This window comes from Oncorhynchus mykiss, chromosome 16, assembly GCF_057628025.1.
Source record: "Oncorhynchus mykiss isolate SJ-2025 chromosome 16, ASM5762802v1, whole genome shotgun sequence".
Classification (NCBI taxonomy): Eukaryota; Metazoa; Chordata; class Actinopteri; order Salmoniformes; family Salmonidae; genus Oncorhynchus; species Oncorhynchus mykiss.
In genome coordinates this window covers 64,597,783-64,617,092 of record NC_143037.1, presented here as the reverse complement: position 1 = coordinate 64,617,092, position 19,310 = coordinate 64,597,783, and the positions used below count along the sequence as shown (strand labels likewise).

Genomic DNA, 19,310 nt, shown 5'->3' with positions numbered 1-19,310 from the left:
TCTCTCCGTCCCTCCCTCGGCCCCTGTCGTGCTCTCTCTCTCTCTCCCACCCTCGGACCCTGTTGTTCTCTCTCTCTCTCTCTCCCTCCCTCAAACCCTGTCGTTCTCTCTCTCTCTCTCCCTCCCTCGAACCCTGTCGTGCTCTCTCTCTCTCCCTCCCTCGGCCCCTGTCGTGCTCTCTCTCTCTCTCTCTCCCTCGGCCCCTGTCGTGCTCTCTCTCTCTCCCTCCCTCGGCCCCTGTCGTGCTCTCTCTCTCTCCCTCCCTCGGCCCCTGTCGTGCTCTCTCTCTCCCTCTCTCGGCCTCTCGTGCTCTCTCTCCCTCCCTCGGCCCCTGTCGTGCTTTCTCTCTCCCTCTCTCGGCCCCTTTCGTGCGCTCTCTCTCCCTCGGCCCCTGTCGTTCTCTCTCTCTCTCCCCCTCCCTCGGCCCCTGTCGTGCTCTCTCTCTCTCTCCCTCCCTCCCTCGGCCCCTGTCGTGCTCTCTCTCTCTCTCTCCCTCCCTCGGCCCCTGTCGTGCTCTCTCTCTCTCTCTCCCTCCCTCGGCCCTTGTTGTGCTCTCTCTCTCTCCCTCCTTCGACCCCTGTCGTGCTCTCTCTCTCCCTCGGCCCCTGTCGTTCTCTCTCTCTCTCTCCCTCCCTCGGCCCCTGTCGTGCTCTCTCTCTCTCCCTCCCTCCGTCAAACCCTGTCGTGCTCTCTCTCTCTCCCTCCCTCCCTCGGCCCCTGTCGTGCTCTCTCTCTCTCCCTCCATCCCTCGAACCCTGTCGTGCTCTCTCTCCCTCCCTCCCTCGGCCCCTGTCGTGCTCTCTCTCTCTCCCTCCCTCGGCCCCTGTTGTGCTCTCTCTCCCCCTCCCTCAGCCCCTGTTGTGCTCTCTCTCTCCCTCGGACTCTGTCGTGCTCTCTCTCTCTCTCCCTCCCTCCCTCAGCCCCTGTAGTGCTCTCTCTCTCCCTCCCTCCCTCGACCCTGTCGTGCTCTCTCTCCCTCCCTCCCTCGGCCCCTGTCGTGCTCTCTCTCTCTCCCTCCTTCGGCCCCTGTCGTGCTCTCTCTCTCTCCCTCCCTCCCTCAGCCCCTGTCATGCTCTCTCTCTCTCTCCCACCCTCGGACCCTATCGTTCTCTCTCTCTCTCTCTCTCCCTCCCTCAAACCCTGTCGTGCTCTCTCTCTCTCCCTCCCTCCCTCGGCCCCTGTCGTGCTCTCTCTCTCTCTCCCACCCTCGGACCCTGTTGTTCTCTCTCTCTCTCTCTCCCTCCCTCAAACCCTGTCGTTCTCTCTCTCTCTCTCTCTCCCTCCCTCGAACCCTGTCGTGCTATCTCTCTCTCCCACCCTCGGACCCTGTCGTTCTCTCTCTCTCCCTCCCTCGAACCCTGTCGCTCTCTCTCTCTCTCTCTCCCTCTCTCGTGCTCTCTCGTGCTCTCTCTCTCTCTCTCTCTCTCTCTCTCTATCCCTCTGCCTGTGTCGTGCTTTATCTTTCTCCCTCCCTCTCTTTATCTCGCTGAATGAAATATATATCTGTGTTGTTTTGGCTGGGCGAGCTATGCTTTGTGAGCTTGCTGTAACACTCATAAAGCAATATCATCAACCACCCTGTTGAAAACACAACAGACACAAGCACACACACAACATAGATCATTCAGGGAGATTTGTAGCTCCCTGAATGATTATAACCCAATGGCAGAGCAGTGATTCCGGTCCTGGGCCGATACCTCCATCAACTAGGACATCATCTCTGAGATAGTGGCATGCCAGGTTCTGTTTTAGGTCAGAGGTACAGATATCCTTAAACTGTCCAATAGCAGGGACACTTGTAAGTGAATGTAATCTACTATAATACAATCTACTTGCACCAGGCTGGGAAAACTGAATCTGCAATAGGTAAGCAGCTTGGTTTGAATAAATCAACTGTGGGAGCAATTATTAGGAAATGGAAGACATACAAGACCACTGATAATCTCCCTAGATCTGGGGCTCCACGCAAGATCTCACCCCGTGGGGTCAAAATGATCACAAGAATGGTGAGCAAAAATCCTAGAACCACACGGGGGGGACCTAATGAATGACCTGTAGAGAGCTGGGAACAAAGTAACAAAGCCTACCATCAGTAACACACTACGCCGCCAGGGACTCAAATCCTGCAGTGCCAGACGTGTCCCCCTGCTTAAGCCAGTACATGTCCAGGCCCGTCTGAAGTTTGCTAGAGAGCATTTGGATGATCCAGAAGAAGATTGGGAGAATGTCATATGGTCAGATGAAACCAAAATATAACTTTTTGGTAAAAACTCAACTCGTCGTGTTTGGAGGACAAAGAATGCTGAGTTGCATCCAAAGAACACCATACCTACTGTGAAGCATGGGGGTGGAAACATCATGCTTTGGGGCTGTTTTTCTGCAAAGGGATCAGGACTACTGATCCGTGTAAAGGAAATAATGAATGGGGCCATGTATCGTGAGATTTTGAGTGAAAACCTCCTTCCATCAGCAAGAGCATTGAAGATGAAACGTGGCTGGGTCTTTCAACATGACAATGATCACAAACACACACCGCCCGGGCAACGAAGGAGTGGCTTCGTAAGAAGCATTTCAAGGTCCTGGAGTGGCCCAGCCAGTCTCCAGATCTCAACCCCATAGAAAATCTTTGGAGGGAGTTGAAAGTCCGTGTTGCCCAGCAACAGTCCCAAAACATCACTGCTCTAGAGGAGATCTGCATGGAGGAATGGGCCAAAATACCAGCAACAGTGTGTGAAAACCTTGTGAAGACTTACAGAAAACGTTTGTCCTCTGTCATTTCCAACAAAGGGTATATAACAAAGTATTGAAATAAACTTTGGTTATTGACCAAATACTTATTTACCACCATAACTTGCAAATAAATTCATTAAAAATCCTACAATGAGATTTTCTGGATTTTTTTCTAATTTTGTCTGTCACAGTTGAAGTGTACCTATGATGAAAATTACAGGCCTCTCTCGTCTTTTTAAGTGGGAGAACTTACACAATTGGTGGCTGACTAAATACTTTTTTACCCCACTGTATATATAAACTACATTTATCAATCTGACTCCAATATTATGTGAGTAAATGCAACAGGCCCTGTCTCTAGAGGATCTGGCCAAGGTACCGAGCCTCTCATCACCATGTAGTATGACTATAATGAACATGTGTCTAACTTGCATCTTATGCAATTATTAAGATCTACAAATAGCTCATTCTGGTAATTAATGTTCCAGCATTAATTTATTGAGGCAAGCAGATCAGAGATGTCAAGGTGGTACCCAAGCACATGGAGTGTCTATGACAACTACCAATAGACCTGCTAAATTATGAACGTGTAGTCAATCAAAGAACTACTCTGTAAAACGAGGAATGCATTTACTCAATTCAACTAATATCATTAGTCATGAAAGAATTCATGCTCAAACAATTCCATGGTACATGAACTACATGATACATTACAGACTGCTCAGAGTAAATTACTATCACCAATAGACTACGACTTAAAGTGGATACACACGTCTTCAGTTCAGAATTAACTCTAATAGAAAAAACTGTCTGATACACACGGTAGCTTGGTAACAAGTTCTCAAAGTGTGAACAAATTCATTGTTCTTTTAAACAAATTCAAGCAGAAACTCACCCAAAGCCTGAACGAACATTTCTTTGCACTTTGCTAATAAAAACAAAAGACAGGAAAACACAGCCAGGTTGTAATCTAATCAACTCAATTCAAATGATAGGAGCTGCTGCTCTTTGACGAACTAAATAAAACAGGACAAATGTGTATCTCGAAACAATCCAAACATGACAAATGCTTATCTCTTTATGAACTCTTGAAACAATCCAAACATGACAAATGTTTATCTCTTTATCAACTCTTGAAACAATCCAAACATGACAAATGTGTATCTCTTTCTGAACTCTTGAAACAATCCAAACATGACAAATGTGTATCTCTTTCTGAACTCTTGAAACAATCCAAACATGACAATTTAATTCACACAGTAACATTCATTTAGTCGATTTCACGTTTTCATCTGTCTTCATGCCTCCAACGGTGTCTATGAGAAGGTCCCACCCCGGAGAAAGCGACAGATATGGTGTGTTTGACCTATGTGATAGCTCACAGATGGTCAGCCATCCAAACAATTCATAAATCGTGAGTGTCTCATTCTCTCATTCTTCCACTACTCTATGTGTAGGAATGTAGTGTAGAGGGGTTTAGGACACTCCCAATCACTCACACACACGTGCACGCACATGCGCACAGTCATGTTTTCACAGGCCCTCTAGAGGGGAGATTAGTCATGATTACATAAATAGGTAGAGGTGCTCATGGTTCTCACCCCAGGCACTATCCCATTCACACTGCCCCATCGACAATCAAGGTAGAATTTGCCCTCCAACACAGGCCTAGGATCAGATTACCCTCACTCCCCCAATCCAAATCTTAACCATTAGGGCGGTGACCATGTATGAGTGTTTAGGGGTAACTTCTACTTAATCCTCCACCCCACTAAAGCTCCTTGGGAAAATACATCAGTGTAGAGTCCTGTGGCCTGTGTTCTGAAATGATGTACTACTCCTTACCTCAGGCTATAACAGATGAAGAAGGATTAGACAATGATGTCATCAGGCTATATTTGCTCTGGGAGCCAAATAGAACAACTTTCAATGAAACGTTTCAAATGGTTGACTCCAACAGCAGCCCACAGCCTCCTTTCTTTAATGACAGAAACTCTGTCTAATCCTTCTTTATCTCATGCTGGACCTCAGGCTTTGGTTCTACCATTCACCACCCAAATCCCCCCCCCCCACACCCGCGCTTTGTACTAAGATGGTATTGTCCTCCAGGCATTCTATCCTGTCACCGTGGGAACAGCTCTCTCTGGGTGAGGGAGATTGAGTCTATAAAATCTCACTGAGTTGTTTTGGTTTTCCTCTCTTTCCTTGATTGTTAAAGAGGAGGGAAGTGAGGGAGAGGAGAGGGAGGGGTGTTACCCTTTGTCTTTGTGTGGACTGTACAAGGTCACCCTGGAAAGCCCATTAAATATTTAGCCTGGGAGGAGAATGGTTCATTATGATGAATAATTTGAGTACTGACCAATACTGGAGGCAGTTAGTGCTCTTGTCCTACCAGTTACATTCTTCATGTTTTGATGTGACTGGAGGAGGTGAAGAGGGTTAGGATACTGTACAGAAAGAGAGGAAGATATATACAGTGGGGCAAAAAAAGTATTTAGTCAGCCACCAATTGTGCAAGTTCTCCCACTTAAAAAGACGAGAGAGGCCTGTAATTTTCATCATAGGTACACTTCAACTATGACAGACAAAATTAGAAAATATAATCCAGAAAATCACATTGTAGGATTTTTAATGAATTTATTTGCAAGTTATGGTGGAAAATAAGTATTTGGTCAATAACAAAAGTTTATCTCAATACTTTGTTATATACCCTTTGATGACAGAGGACAAACGTTTTCTGTAAGTTTTCACAAGGTTTTCACACACTTTTGCTGGTATATTGGCACATTCCTCCATGCAGATCTCCTCTAGAGCAGTGATGTTTTGGGGCTGTTGCTGGGCAACACGGACTTTCAACTCCCTCCAAAGATTTTCTATGGGGTTGAGATCTGGAGACTGGCTAGGCCAGTCCAGGACCATGAAATGCTTCTTACGAAGCCACTCCTTCGTTGCCCGGGCGGTGTGTTTGGGATCATTGTCATGCTGAAAGACCCAGCCACGTTTCATCTTCAATGCTCTTGCTGATGGAAGGTTTTCACTCAAAATCTCACGATACATGGCCCCATTCATTCTTTCCTTTACACGGATCAGTAATCCTGGTCCCTTTGCAGAAAAACAGCCCTAAAGCATGATGTTTCCACCCCCATGCTTCACAGTAGGTATGGTGTTCTTTGGATGCAACTCAGCATTCTTTGTCCTCCAAACACGACGAGTTTAGTTTTTACCAAAAAGTTATATTTTGGTTTCATCTGACCATATGACATTCTCCCAATCTTCTTCTGGATCATCCAAATGCTCTCTAGCAAACTTCAGACGGGCCTGGACATGTACTGGCTTAAGCAGGGGGACACGTCTGGCACTGCAGGATTCCCTGGCGAGTCCCTGGCGGCGTAGTGTGTTACTGATGGTAGGCTTTGTTACTTTGTTCCCAGCTCTCTACAGGTCATTCACTAGGTCCCCCCGTGTGGTTCTGGGATTTTTGCTCACCATTCTTGTGATCATTTTGACCCCACGGGGTGAGATCTTGCGTGGAGCCCCAGATCGAGGGAGATTATCAGTGGTCTTGGATGTCTTCCATTTCCTAATAATTGCTCCCACAGTTGATTTCTTCAAACCAAGCTGCTTAACTATTGCAGATTCAGTCTTCCCAGCCTGGTGCAGGTCTACAATTTTGTTTCTGGTGTCCTTTGACAGCTCTTTGGTCTTGGCCATAGTGGAGTTTGGAGTGTGACTGTTTGAGGTTGTGGACAGGTGTCTTTTATACTGATAACAAGTTCAAACAGGTGCCATTAATACAGGTAATGAGTGGAGGACAGAGGAGCCTCTTAAAGAAGAAGTTACAGGTCTGTGAGAGCCAGAAATCTTGCTTGTTTGTTATTGACCAAATACTTATTTTCCACCATAATTTGCAAATAAATTCATTAAAAATCCTACAATGTGATTTTCCGGATTACTCTTTTTTTCATTTTGTCTGTCATAGTTGAAGTGTACCTATGATGAAAATTACAGGCCTCTCTCATCTTTTTAAGTGGGAGAACTTGCACAATTGGTGGCTGACTAAATACTTTTTTGCCCCACTGTATCTTTCATCATCATCTCTCTCTCTTTCTCTCTCTCTCTCTCTGGGGGTGCCTATAGATGATTAATACTTCCAATATCAACTGATTTTATTGTCATTGCCAGTCAGCATAACATTTTTGTTCATCAACACAGGCTCTCCCTCTCCTCTACCCCAGAGCATCTCTTCTCTCTTTCTCTCCTTCTATTTTTCTCTCCTCCTGTGGTCCTCCCCCTGTCTCCATACATCATCTGTTACATAAACAATGTATATGAGAATAACTTTCCTCCAGAGATGGGAGAGAAAAGGTCAGGGTAGTTAGGAGAGAGAGTGAGGGAAGGAGGGAGATGGAGGGAAGGAGAGAGAGAGAAAAAAAGGGAGATTTTTTTTTTCTTGCTCTCTGAGGGAACATGTAGAATAGAGTAGGATTTTGTGTGTGTACGTGTCATTTTTATAAAGCTAATAAAAAATTAATTGATATAAGACTGTGGTGGTCTATCATCCTGGTAGTGTGGGACTAATGTGGAACAAAGGAATACTGGAATAGTGTGTGTCAGTTTACACTGGTTATAAACACACCATCTCCTTACATGACCAGTATACAGCACCAGAGAGTTGTCACACACTCCCTCCCTCTCACAATTTACACACACACACACACACACACACACACACACACACACACACACACACACACACACACACACACACACACACACACACACACACACACACATGCATACACACTCACACAAGTATTATGATCCTAATATAAGTGTAGTCTGCTACCCTTAGGCCCTGCTGGGCTGTGTGTGTGTGTGGTGTTCCTTGGCTTTCTGTTCCCACCTTAACACTGGTTGGTGGATGTTTCAAGTGATGGAAACCTACCCCCTTTTTTCCTCCTTTATCCCTGTGTGCCTGATTGATGAATGTTTGTCACTGGATGATTGAGGGGTTCACGCGAGAGGCCCGCGATGGAGTGACCCCTATTAATGCTCTAGGCGGGAATGCACGGGTATGCAGGTGTGCGTGTGTGTGTGAGAGGCCCTTAACTCCGATGTCTACAGTAAACAGCCAGCTGTATGAAGGAGTGATGTAGCTGCTGTTGGGAGTCTGTCTGTGTGACAGCTGTATCTGGAGGCCTGTGTTTGCACTCTGACACTCTGCTGTTGTGTGTGTTATGCTACTGGTGTTTGGCGTGTGTCCCTTTTATGTAGATGAGACCATCAAATAAAGAAGCTTTCAACCACTAATGAAACGCCCGTGTGAAATGTTAGCTACTGTTCAGCAGGAGTGTAGCTTGTGAAGCTTGTTCCACCACTGAAGCAGTAATACACTGTTGATAACACATGCTGCATTAAAGCTCAGTATATATCAGTATTAAAACATGTATACATCTGTTTAGTCTAGCTAAAGCGAGAGAGGAATAGAAAAAGGGATGAAGGGAAATGGTGGAAGGAGGAGAGAGAAGAGAGGGAAAGATTGGAGAGAAAGAGGGGGAAGGAGGATAGATCATTTTGTCTCTAGCTGGGCTTTGGAGAGTCAGTGACATGCTATTCAGATACCATAACAAAAACACGACTGCCTCATATTAAACCCCAAAGAGTCTCAACAGAGAGCTTTACTTGTTCATCTATTTTTAGGGGAACAGAGAATTTTTCACCCAAAAAAGGATCAGAGAGGCCGTGGGGGGTGGGGAGGGAGGGACAGAAGGGTATAGAGAGAGGTGTGATAAGTTTGGACCCAGGTGCAGATAAGAAACCAGATAACGAATCAGTGGTTAAGGATAAACATAATACTTTACTGAGAAACAGTAGCCGCAGGATCACAGTACACTGGAAAGGCTCAAACTCACTCAGGAAACAAATGCACACGGTAAAACATTCAAGCTTCTGCAAAGAACAACGGAAAACACCTCTTTTAACAGACACACAATCATTAAATAATAAGACACACCTGAGTCCAATAAAAGTCTCTAGCATGGTCTCTGTCAGGAAGAACCATGACTGTACCCCGCCTCCTAGGAGCGGCTCTAGCCTCGGAGCCATGACGACCACCACGTAGTTGTTGGAAGTCTCTTACAAGAAAACGGATCCAGGATTTACCGGGCAGGCGCCCACTCCTCGGGACCGTAGCCCTCCCAGTCCACCAGGTACTGCAGGGTCACTTGGACCCGAGCCTCCAGACGCCGAACCGTGTAGGCCGGGCGGCCATCCACAAGTCGAGGGCGCGGAGGAGCAGGTGTGGGTGGAGAGAATGGACTGGTCCTTACCAGCTTGAGACATGAAAGGACAGACAGACCCTCATGAACCTGGGAAGCTGGAGACTAAAGGTAACTGGGTTGATGCGACTGGGTTGATGTGCGAGACCACCTTTTTAAGGGAAGATCACAGGTGGACAGCCACACCCGTTGACCCGGTCGGAGGAGCCGAAAAGGTCTTCGGTGCCGGTTTGCCTGATGTTGGTGTCGGGCAGAGGAGCGGAGCAAGGAGGATCGCGCTCTGATCTATGTGCGGCAACATCATCAAATGAATGCCTTGGCTGATGGCACCCCAGCTTCGGCCTCTTGTTCAGAAAATGGGGGGAAACCCGAACTGACACTCAAAAGGCGACAGTCCAGTGGACGAGTTCGGCAGTGTGTTATGAGCATACTCTGCCCAGATGAGGAACTTGCTTCAGTTGCTGGCCTGAGTGGAGACAAAGCAGCGGAGGAACTTCTAAAAACTCTTGGTTGGCCCGCTCAGTTTGCCCATTCGACTAAGATTGGAACCCCTGGGAGACACTCACCGATGTCCCCAGAAGGGAACAGAATACCTTGCGACGAACTGGGTTCCACGATCTGAGACAATGTCCTGGGGAAGTCTGTGTAGTCAAAAGACATGGATAATCATGAGCTCAGCGGTCTCCTTCCCTGAAGGCAACTTGTGTAAGACGATGAAATTTCCGCCTCAGGAACTCCAATGTCCAATTAACTCCTGGATGCCCAGTTAATTTAGAGGAGTGTTCCCATTGCAGTACTCGGGACATGGGCTGATCGCAGAATGTAAAGTCTGTTAATGGGTCCCCCGCCGGGGTCAGGTTATCGGGTCTGGGCTTGTCGGACCGTGGTCTCCATTCTTGAACGGAAACCAAATTCTTATGGTCCTTCCAGATCACGAAAGGATGAGGTGCTCCCTCCAACCAGTGTCTCCACCCACCAAGAGCCCACTTAACTGCCAGGAGCTCCCGGTTTCCTACATCGTAGTTGTGTTCCGCTGGTGTTAACTGCTTGGAGAGAACGGCGCATGGATGCAGTTACTTGTCCATGTCGTTCCACTGTGAAAGGACTGCCCTGCTCCAGTGTCCACCTCCACCACAAACGGACGAGTTGGTAGCCGGGAGGTAAATGCACAGCTTATCAGCGTCTGCCCCTGTCCTGGCGAGCCCTGGTGTTTCCCGTCAGCTCTGGGCAGGTAGCACGAAGATGGCCAAGACCTCCGCTGTAGAGGCAGCAGCCTTCGCGCATGCGCCTGTAACGCTCCTATGGGCTCAGGCATGTGCGACCCAGCTGCATGGGATTCTCCATGCTGGGCTCGGGGTGCTGCGAATACTGGAATGCTGGAGTGGTGTCAAAATGGCCCCGTCTCACCCAATACCGGATGCGGTTGTCAAGCCTGATTGCCAGCATTATCAGGGACTCGATGTCCTCTCCTAGTTCCAGAGCAGCCAGTTCATCTTTGATGGAGTTAGACAGACCCTGGTGGAAAGTGGCCTCCTTATTCCACCCACTCTCGGGGGCGAGGGTGAGGAACTCAATGGCGAAGTCAGCCATTGGTCTGGCCCCTTGGCGGAGGTTGAACAGTCGGCTGGCCGCTTCTCGTCCGCTGACTGGGTGGTCGAAGACTTGTCGTAGCTCGGCTGTGAAGGCTACTGGGTGGATCTGCAAGATGTTAGCTGTTGTTCCCACACCGTCTTTACCCATGCCAGGGCCTTGCCCGAGAGGAGAGAGATTATGTAGTTGATCATGTCCCGATCGTGTGGAACAAGGAGGACTGTAGCTCAAACGCGAGATAACACTACATGAGGAACCCCTTGCATCCTCTTGGGTGGCTGTCATACCGCTCAGGGGCTGGGATCTTGGGTTCCCGGTGCTTGTTCCCTGGAGGAACCATAACAACAACATCTGTAGCACTGGGCAATGAGACCTGGGCATTGGCTCCTCCTGGATTGGGGGCGTGCCATGGTTGGAGGAACTTGGCAAGTGCCCCAAAAGGTCCCGGAGATTTGGGAGAGCTGTTCTTGCTGCCGTCTTAACAGTGCTCCTTGGTGGGCTACCACATTCCAGATCTGGGTGATCTCTGCTGTGTCCATGTTGTTTCAGAAGCTTGCTTTGACATGGTAAGGTTGGACCCAGGTGCAGAGAAGACACCAGATGAGGAATCAGTGGTTAAGGATAAACTGAAGACTTTACTGATAAACGGTAGCCGCAGGATCACAGTACACTTGAAAAAAACAAAACAACAAACACTCACACGGAATCCAAACCAGCTGCGCCATCGGGCATAAATGTATTTTGTCACCCCACACCAAACACGATCACGACACGCAGGTTAAAATATCAAAACAAACTCTGAAACAATTACATAAATTTGGGGACAGGTCGAAAAGCATTAAACATTTATGGCAATTTAGCTAGTTACCTTGCACTTGCTAGCTAATTTGTCCTATTTAGCTAGCTTGCTGTTGCTAGCTAATTTGTCCTGGGATATAAACATTGAGTTGTTATTTTATCTGAAATGCACAAGGTCCTCTGCTCCGGCAATTAATCCAAACATAAAACGGTCAGACGAATAATTTCTAGTCATTTCTCCACCTTCCAGGCTTTTTTAAATCTTTGAACTTATATGGCATCTAAACGTTCATAGTATTACCAGGACGACCGTCAACACAGTTCATCTTTCAATCACCCACGTGGGTATAACCAATGAGGAGATGGCACATGGGTACCTGCTTCTATAAACCAATGAGGAGATGGGAGAAGCAGGACTTGCAGCGCGATTTGCATCAGAAATAGAGAGAACTTCTATTTTAGCCCTTGGATATGCAGACGCTCGTTGGCGAGGGCGAGCAGTGTGGGTGCAATGATTGAATAACATAGATTTCTTAATGTATTTTGCAATGCGAGCGGTGTAGTCAGGGTATCAGTCTCAAAAACTCACTCAGGAAACGAACCAACATGGTAAACAATTCAAGCTTCTGCAAAAGACCACAGAAAACACACCTCTTTTAACAGGGACACATTAATGAAATAATAAGACACACCAGAGTCCAATAAAAGTCTTTAGTGCGATCTCTGCACCCTCTGGTGCCAAGAGGAACCATGACAGAGAGAGAGACAGCACAAATACAAATTCCATCTAGACACCGTTACCCTAAAGCACAAAAAAACTATACATACCTCGGCCTAAACATCAGCGCGAAAGGTAACCTTCAAAAAGCTGTGAAGATCTGAGTGACAAGGCAAGAAGGGCCTTCTATGCCATCAAAGGGAACATAAAATGTGACATGTACAACGTAAAATGCTAAATAATGCATGCAGAGCAGAGTTAGGCCGATACCTGCTAATTATCCAAATCCAGAAAAGAGACGTTAAATTCTACAACCACTTAAAAGGAAGTTCAAACCTTCCATAACAAAGCCATCACCTACAGAGAGATTAATCTGGAGAAAAGTCCCCTAAGCAAGTTGGTCCTAGGTCTCTGTTCACAAACAGAGCCACAGGACAGGACAGAGAGAGAGAAAATAGATATCCGTGTGGGTAAAAGCGATCACAATAAATACCTAGGTGTCTGGCTAGACTGTACATTTTCCTTCCAGACTCACATTAAGCATCTCCAATCCAAAGTTAAATCTAGAATCGGCTTCCTATTTCGCAACAAAGCCTCATTCACTCATGCTGCCAAACATACCCTCTTTAAACTGACTATCCTACCGATCCTTGACTTCGGCGATGTCATTTACAAAATAGCCTCCAACACTACTCAGCAAATTGGATGCAGTCTATCACAGTGCCATCCGTTTTGCCACCAAAGCCCCATAAACTACCCACCACTGCGACCTGTATGCTCTATTTTGGCTGGTCCTCGCAAAATATTCGTTGCCAAACCCACTGGCTCCAGGTCATCTATAAGTCTTTGCTAGGTATAGCCCCGCCTTATCTCAGCTCACTGGTAACCATAGCAACACCCACCCGTAGCACGCGCTCCAGCAGATATATTTCACTGGTCATCCCCAAAGCAAACACCTACTTTGGCCACCTTTTCTTCCAGTTCTCTGCTGCCAATGACAAGAACGAATTGATAAAATTACTGAATTGGAGACTTATATCTCCGTCACTAACTTTAAGCGTCAGCTGTCAGAGCAGCTTACCGATCTGTAAATAGCCCATCCAACTACCTACCTCATCCCCATATTTGTTTTTGTTTTTCTGCTCTTTGCACACCAGTATTTATACTTGCACATCCTCATCTGCACACCTATCACTCCAGTGTAAATTGCTAAATTGTAATTACTTCGCCACTATTGGCCTATTTATTGCCTTACCTCCTTACTTCATTTGCACACACTGTATACAGATTTTTCTATTGTGTTATTGACTGTACGTTTGTTAATCCCATGTGTAACGCTGTGTTGTTTGTCGCACTGCTTTGCTTTATCTTGGCCAAGTCGCAGTTGTAAATGAGAACTTGTTCTCAACTGGCCTACCTGGTTAAATAAAGGTGAAATAAAAGAAAAGAGAAATTTAAAGAAAAATGTGGGTAGAACTCTCTGTGTGTGCATGCATGTGTGAGTTTGTGTTGAATGTGTTTTGTGTTATCTTTGGATACAGCCCCCTCTACCTGGCCCCCTCTGCCCCTGCGTGTGCGTGTGTGTGTGTGTGTGTGTGTGTGCGTGCAGGTGTGTTTAATGACAGGCAGAATATGATGAGATAGGGGCTGCAGGGACCACATCCACCTGTTCTTTTCCAGTCCACACACACGCACACACATACACACACACACACACACACACACACACACACACACACACACATACACGCACACACACACACACAGAGTCACAGAGGTGATCTCATTTTGGGACTCTGTGGGGGAAGCTGTTGCCTCATCGTCAGACAGACAGTGCCAGGTAATTAACCTGCCACAGAAGAACCCCCCCCCCCCCCCCCCCCACCCTCTCTGTCTCTCGCTCTCGCTGTATCTCTCTCTCTCTCTCTCTCTCTCTGGAATTGTTTCACCGTGGTGCTGCTGGTTTCTATCTTGCTGTCATCTACCATTAAGTGTTGTTAGCTTAATTCCATTCCAATTGTATCCGGTCTTGGAAAAAGGCTCACACAAACATGTCCAGTCCATTTCTGCCAATGTATAGGGCTGAAAACCTGTAAAGCCTTAACTGTTTATTTACAATATATTCTGATTGTTTCCTTTTTTTAGCTACCACTGTGAGCATTACTCATCAGGTCTGAATCCAATGTTCCTCTCCTGACCAGGAGTACTCCTCTTTTTGGTTGCAAATTGGTCTCGAGTTCAATTCTCGTATTTTCTTTATTTCTTTCTCTAGCTCTCTCTCTCTCTAGCTCTCTCTCTCATTGTGATAGATAGATCTACATGAATTCCCTTTACTAAAGAATACTTAAGGGCTTTTCTCCTAGGACAGTGAACCAGATAAATAGTGTGTTAATTAGCAAGCTGATCGATGTAAATCCCCCTTCTATCTATCTCTCTCTTTCTCACACACACACACACACACACACACACACTCAGTTAAACAGACTCATACACACACACAGTCACACACTCAGTTAAACAGACTCTCACACACACACAGTCACACACTCAGTTAAACAGACTCACACACACAGTCACACACTCAGTTAAACAGACTCACACTCACACACCCAGTCACACACTCAGTTAAACAGACTCACACACACACACACACACACACACACACAGTCACACACTCAGTTAAACAGACTCACACACACACACACAGTCACACACTCAGTTAAACAGACTCACACACACAGTCACACACTCAGTTAAACAGACTCACACTCACACACACAGTCACACACTCAGTTAAACAGACTCACACACACAGTCACACACTCAGTTAAACAGACTCACACACACACACACACACACAGTCACACACTCAGTTAAACAGACTCACACACACAGTCACACACTCAGTTAAACAGACTCACACACACAGTCACACACTCAGTTAAACAGACTCACACACACAGTCACACACTCAGTTAAACAGACTCACACACATGAAGGACTGACTGGAACATAATAGTTGCCAAAGTAAAATAATAGAAAGATTCTAGGTGTTACTGGACTGAGCTCTTTGATGGTTGCCTGACGACTCAAACTGAGTTCTTCCGCTGCTCTTATGTTCGCTACATACTTCAGTCTGAGGGTGTTTTCACATATAGTCCTCTTTAAAATAACCAATCTCAGTCCTCTTTAAAGTTAACTCTGTGGTTAAAAACAATGTGCTAAATAGCTCAGTTCTCTTTGTATTCACACTGCCCTCGCCTTTTGCCAGTCCACTTCAACTATTTTGTGGATTGAGTCCTCTTTGCATTCACATTGCTATGTTTAGAAAGGAACCAAGATCTTTTTTCAACATTCAGTCAATGCACTCTGGGTTTTAACAAAGTGCTGGACAAGCCCTTCCGTGTTATCGGACAGCTAGATATACCTACTTACATTTTGGAAGCTTATAGATTGAATTTAGTTATAAGAAGAGCCATGATAATTGTAATTAGAAGCTAATATTAAGATTTATATATAATTGGTAACGTAAAAAATAGTAGAATAATAACTTCAGATTCAATAATGCTGTAATTGAAAAATGTACACACCCAATGTAGTCTACTGCCCCTTTAAGAGCTAGAATTGATGTTGTACCTGTCATGCCCTGTTTTCCATTTCTTTGTTTTTGGACGTGTGTGGTTCCCAATCAGAGGCAGCTGTCTATCGTTGTCTCTGATTGGGGATCACATATGAGTTGTCATTTTCCTTTTGGGTTTTGTGGGATCTTGTTTTCTGTTTAGTGTCTGTACCTGACAGAACTGTGCACTTTCGTTTTCACTTTTGTTATTTTGTTTGAGTGCGCTTTGGTCCACTCCTTTCGGCGAGAGTCGTTACAGTACCATATGGTGTGATTCTCACCAAATATGTTGTCTTCTCACACTATTCAAACCCCACAATCAATAAACAGCTTATGAATCTCTCTTAGCCTATAGGTCACATATTGCAAACAAATAATCTTGAACTAAAACCTTCACACATATTTTGGCATTTCTGTGCACCCTTGACTATCGCTAATAAATATCCAAGAACAGCGCATGTTTTTTCCTTGAACCGGCACATCATCATCATCTCTCTTTTGTGTCAGGCACCAATGTGACGGGTTATGGCAGGGGAAACGGTGCTGCAGTAGTCTAGTGTGTGGTGCGGGAATAATGACAAGCAAACCTGGGGAGCTTTGTGTTCAGCTTGTCCTATAAAAGGGAACCAGACCGCGAAGTTCAAGCGAACCGAACTCAGACCACTTCTTCAGATGGTCTCAGTTCAATTCACTTAAGGAGCTCTTTTGAGGGGTCTGAGTTCCTTTGGAGTGTTCACATTGCACACAAAAAATAAGCGAAGCACACTGAGTTCATAAAAATTGGCAGAAAGGGGACAAGTGTGAAAATACCCTGAGACTGCCAAAAGGAAGGGTATTATACAAAAGAAAGTCATCAGCAATTGTATAATTTCTAACCAATCAGAGTATCAAAGTCAATGATGAATTTTCAAAACGCCGCTTTACCCACGAGGCAGAATGGTGCCGGAGGGGAGGGCTGCCGTTTTACGGGCTCCTAACCAACTGCGCTATTTTGTTAGTTTTTTCGTGTTGTTTATTTTTTTACTTATTTTGTACATGATGTTGCTGCTACCATCGCTTATGACCGAAAATAACTTCTGGACATCAGAACAGCGATTACTCACCTCAAACTGGACAAAGATTTTCTCTTTAACGAGTCCGACGTGGAGGATATACTGCTTTCTCTGGAATGGGCCCAAATCCCCATCATTTGCATGAAGATAAGACGGAGAAAAAAGGGGTGCTGGTCAGGCTGCCTTCTGAGAATTCGTAGGCGAGTGTTGATGATTAACTTACAGGAGAGTGAGACCAAATCATGGACGCTGGACAGAGTGGAATCAAGTATAGCAAAAATGCAGTTTATTAAGGTCAAAGATATCTTGTCCTAGCAGTTTAACGTGCACGGACCTGATTCATATAGCTCAAAAGGAGTTAGCTGAAAAAGGGGCTTAGACAAAGGTTACAGCAGTTTTTATACATAGCATAATGTAGGTAGAGTCTTGTCGTGTCGCCTTCTGAATGGTCCCGAAGGGTTGGAGGCGGACCTGCTCTAGCCAGAGCAGGAGCCCCATTGGTGCACAGCAGAGTCTTCTGCTCTGGGCACCCGACCAGTAGAGGGGGGATGAAGTGTGTGTGTTTATGCAAGAAGGTATTTGTGTGTCAGGGGATCGTGAGGTAGGGGGAACTGAGAGGGGCAGTTTTATGGCTGGGTGTGTGTGTTCGTGCGATGGAATGTCTGTGTGTGTCCTGGGGTCGTGAGATAAGAGAACTGAGAGGGGCAGTTTATGGTTGGGTATCCTGTTTGGGCAGGGATACGTGCAATGACTTGAGTCAAGCGGATAAGTTTGGCGCTGTATAATATATGAGCTATGTGTATGAAAATATGTATATATGACACGAGTGAGTTAACCCCCTCTACCATCAGTCCTATTTGCCAACTTGCAATCATTGGATAACAAAATGGATGAGCTCTGACTAAGGATATCCTACCACCGGGACATTAAAACTGTAATATCTTATGTTTCACTGAGTCGTAGCTGAACTACATGGATAACATACAGCTGGTGGGGTTTTCTGTCCATCGGCAAGATAGAACAGCTGCTTCCAGTAAAACAAGAGGTGGTGGTCTGTGTCTATTTGTAAATAACAGCTTGTGCACTAAATCTAATATTAAGGAAGTCCCAAGGTTTTGTTTGCCTGAGGTCGAGTATCTCATGATAAGCTGTAGACCACACTCTTTACCAAGAGAGTTTTCATCTATATTTTTCGTAGCCGTCTATTTACCACCTCAAACTGATGCTGGCACTAAGACTGCACTTAATGAGCTGTATAGGGCCATAAGCAAACAGCATTATACCACCCTGCATCCCACTGCCGGCTTGCTTCTGAAGCTAAACAGGGTTGGTCCTGGTCAGTCCCTCGATGCAAGACCAGATGCTGCTGGAAGTGGTATTGGAGGGCCAAAACAAAAGGTGAAAAAAAATAAAAATATATCCCAATGCCCCAGGGCAGTGATTGGGGACATTGCCCTGTGTAGGCTGCCGTCTTTCGAATGGGATGTTAAACGAGTGTCCTGACTCTCTGTGGTCACTAAAGATCCCATATCACTTATCATAAGAGTAGGAGTGTTAACCCCGGTGTCCTGGCTAAATTCCCAGTCTAGCCCTCATACCATCACAGTCACCTAATCATCCCCAGTTTACAATATGCTCAATACTCTTCCCTGTAACTATTCCCCAGGTTGTTGCTGTAAATGAGAATGTGTTCTCAGTCTACTTACCTGGTAAAATAAAGGTTAAATAAAATTAAATCCAGTGACCGGGGACTTTAATACAGGGAAACTTAAATCAGTTTTACCTAATTTCTACCAGTATGTTAAAGTGTCTTCACTGACATTTTCACCCTGTCCCTGATCGAGTCTGTAATACCAACATGTTTCAAGCAGACACCATAGTCCCAGGGCCGAAGAACACCAAGGTAACCTGCCTAAATGACTACCGACCCGTAGCACTCACGTCTGTAGCCATGAAGTGCTTTGAAAGGCTTGTCATGGTTCATATCAACACCATAATCCCAGAAACTATAGACTGTCCCTTCACATCCACACATGATGCAATCTCTATTGCACCCCACATTGAGAATGCTATTCATTGACTACAGCTCAGCGTTCAACACCATAGTGGACTCAAAGCTCATCACTAAGCTAAGGACCCTGGGATAGTGGAGCAGATTGAGAGCTTCAAGTTCCTTGGTGTCCACATCACCAACAAACTATCATGGTCCAAACACACCAAGATATTTGTGAAGAGGGCACGACAACGCCTATTCCCCCTCAGGAGAATGAAAAGATTTGGCTTGGGTCCTCAGATCCTCAAAAGGTTATACAGCTGCACCATCGAGAGCATCCTGGTTGCATCATCGCCTGGTATGGCAACTGCTCGGCCTCCAACCACAAGGCACTACAGAGGGTAATGCGTATGGCCGAGTACATCACTGGGGCCATGCTTCCTGCAACCCAGGACCTCTATGCCAGGCGGTGTCAGATTGCCAAGGACTCCAGCCACCCTAGTCATAAACTGTTTTCTCTGCTATCACACGG

The 19,310-nt window shown here is 45.9% G+C and overlaps 1 protein-coding gene across 2 annotated transcripts in view; it reads left to right on the top strand.

The window, feature by feature from the left end:
- The window catches only part of LOC110492510 (sodium/potassium-transporting ATPase subunit beta-1-interacting protein 4), a 126,650-nt gene that overhangs the window by 63,946 nt on the left and 43,394 nt on the right, over positions 1 to 19,310 (top strand). The window lies entirely within an intron of this gene.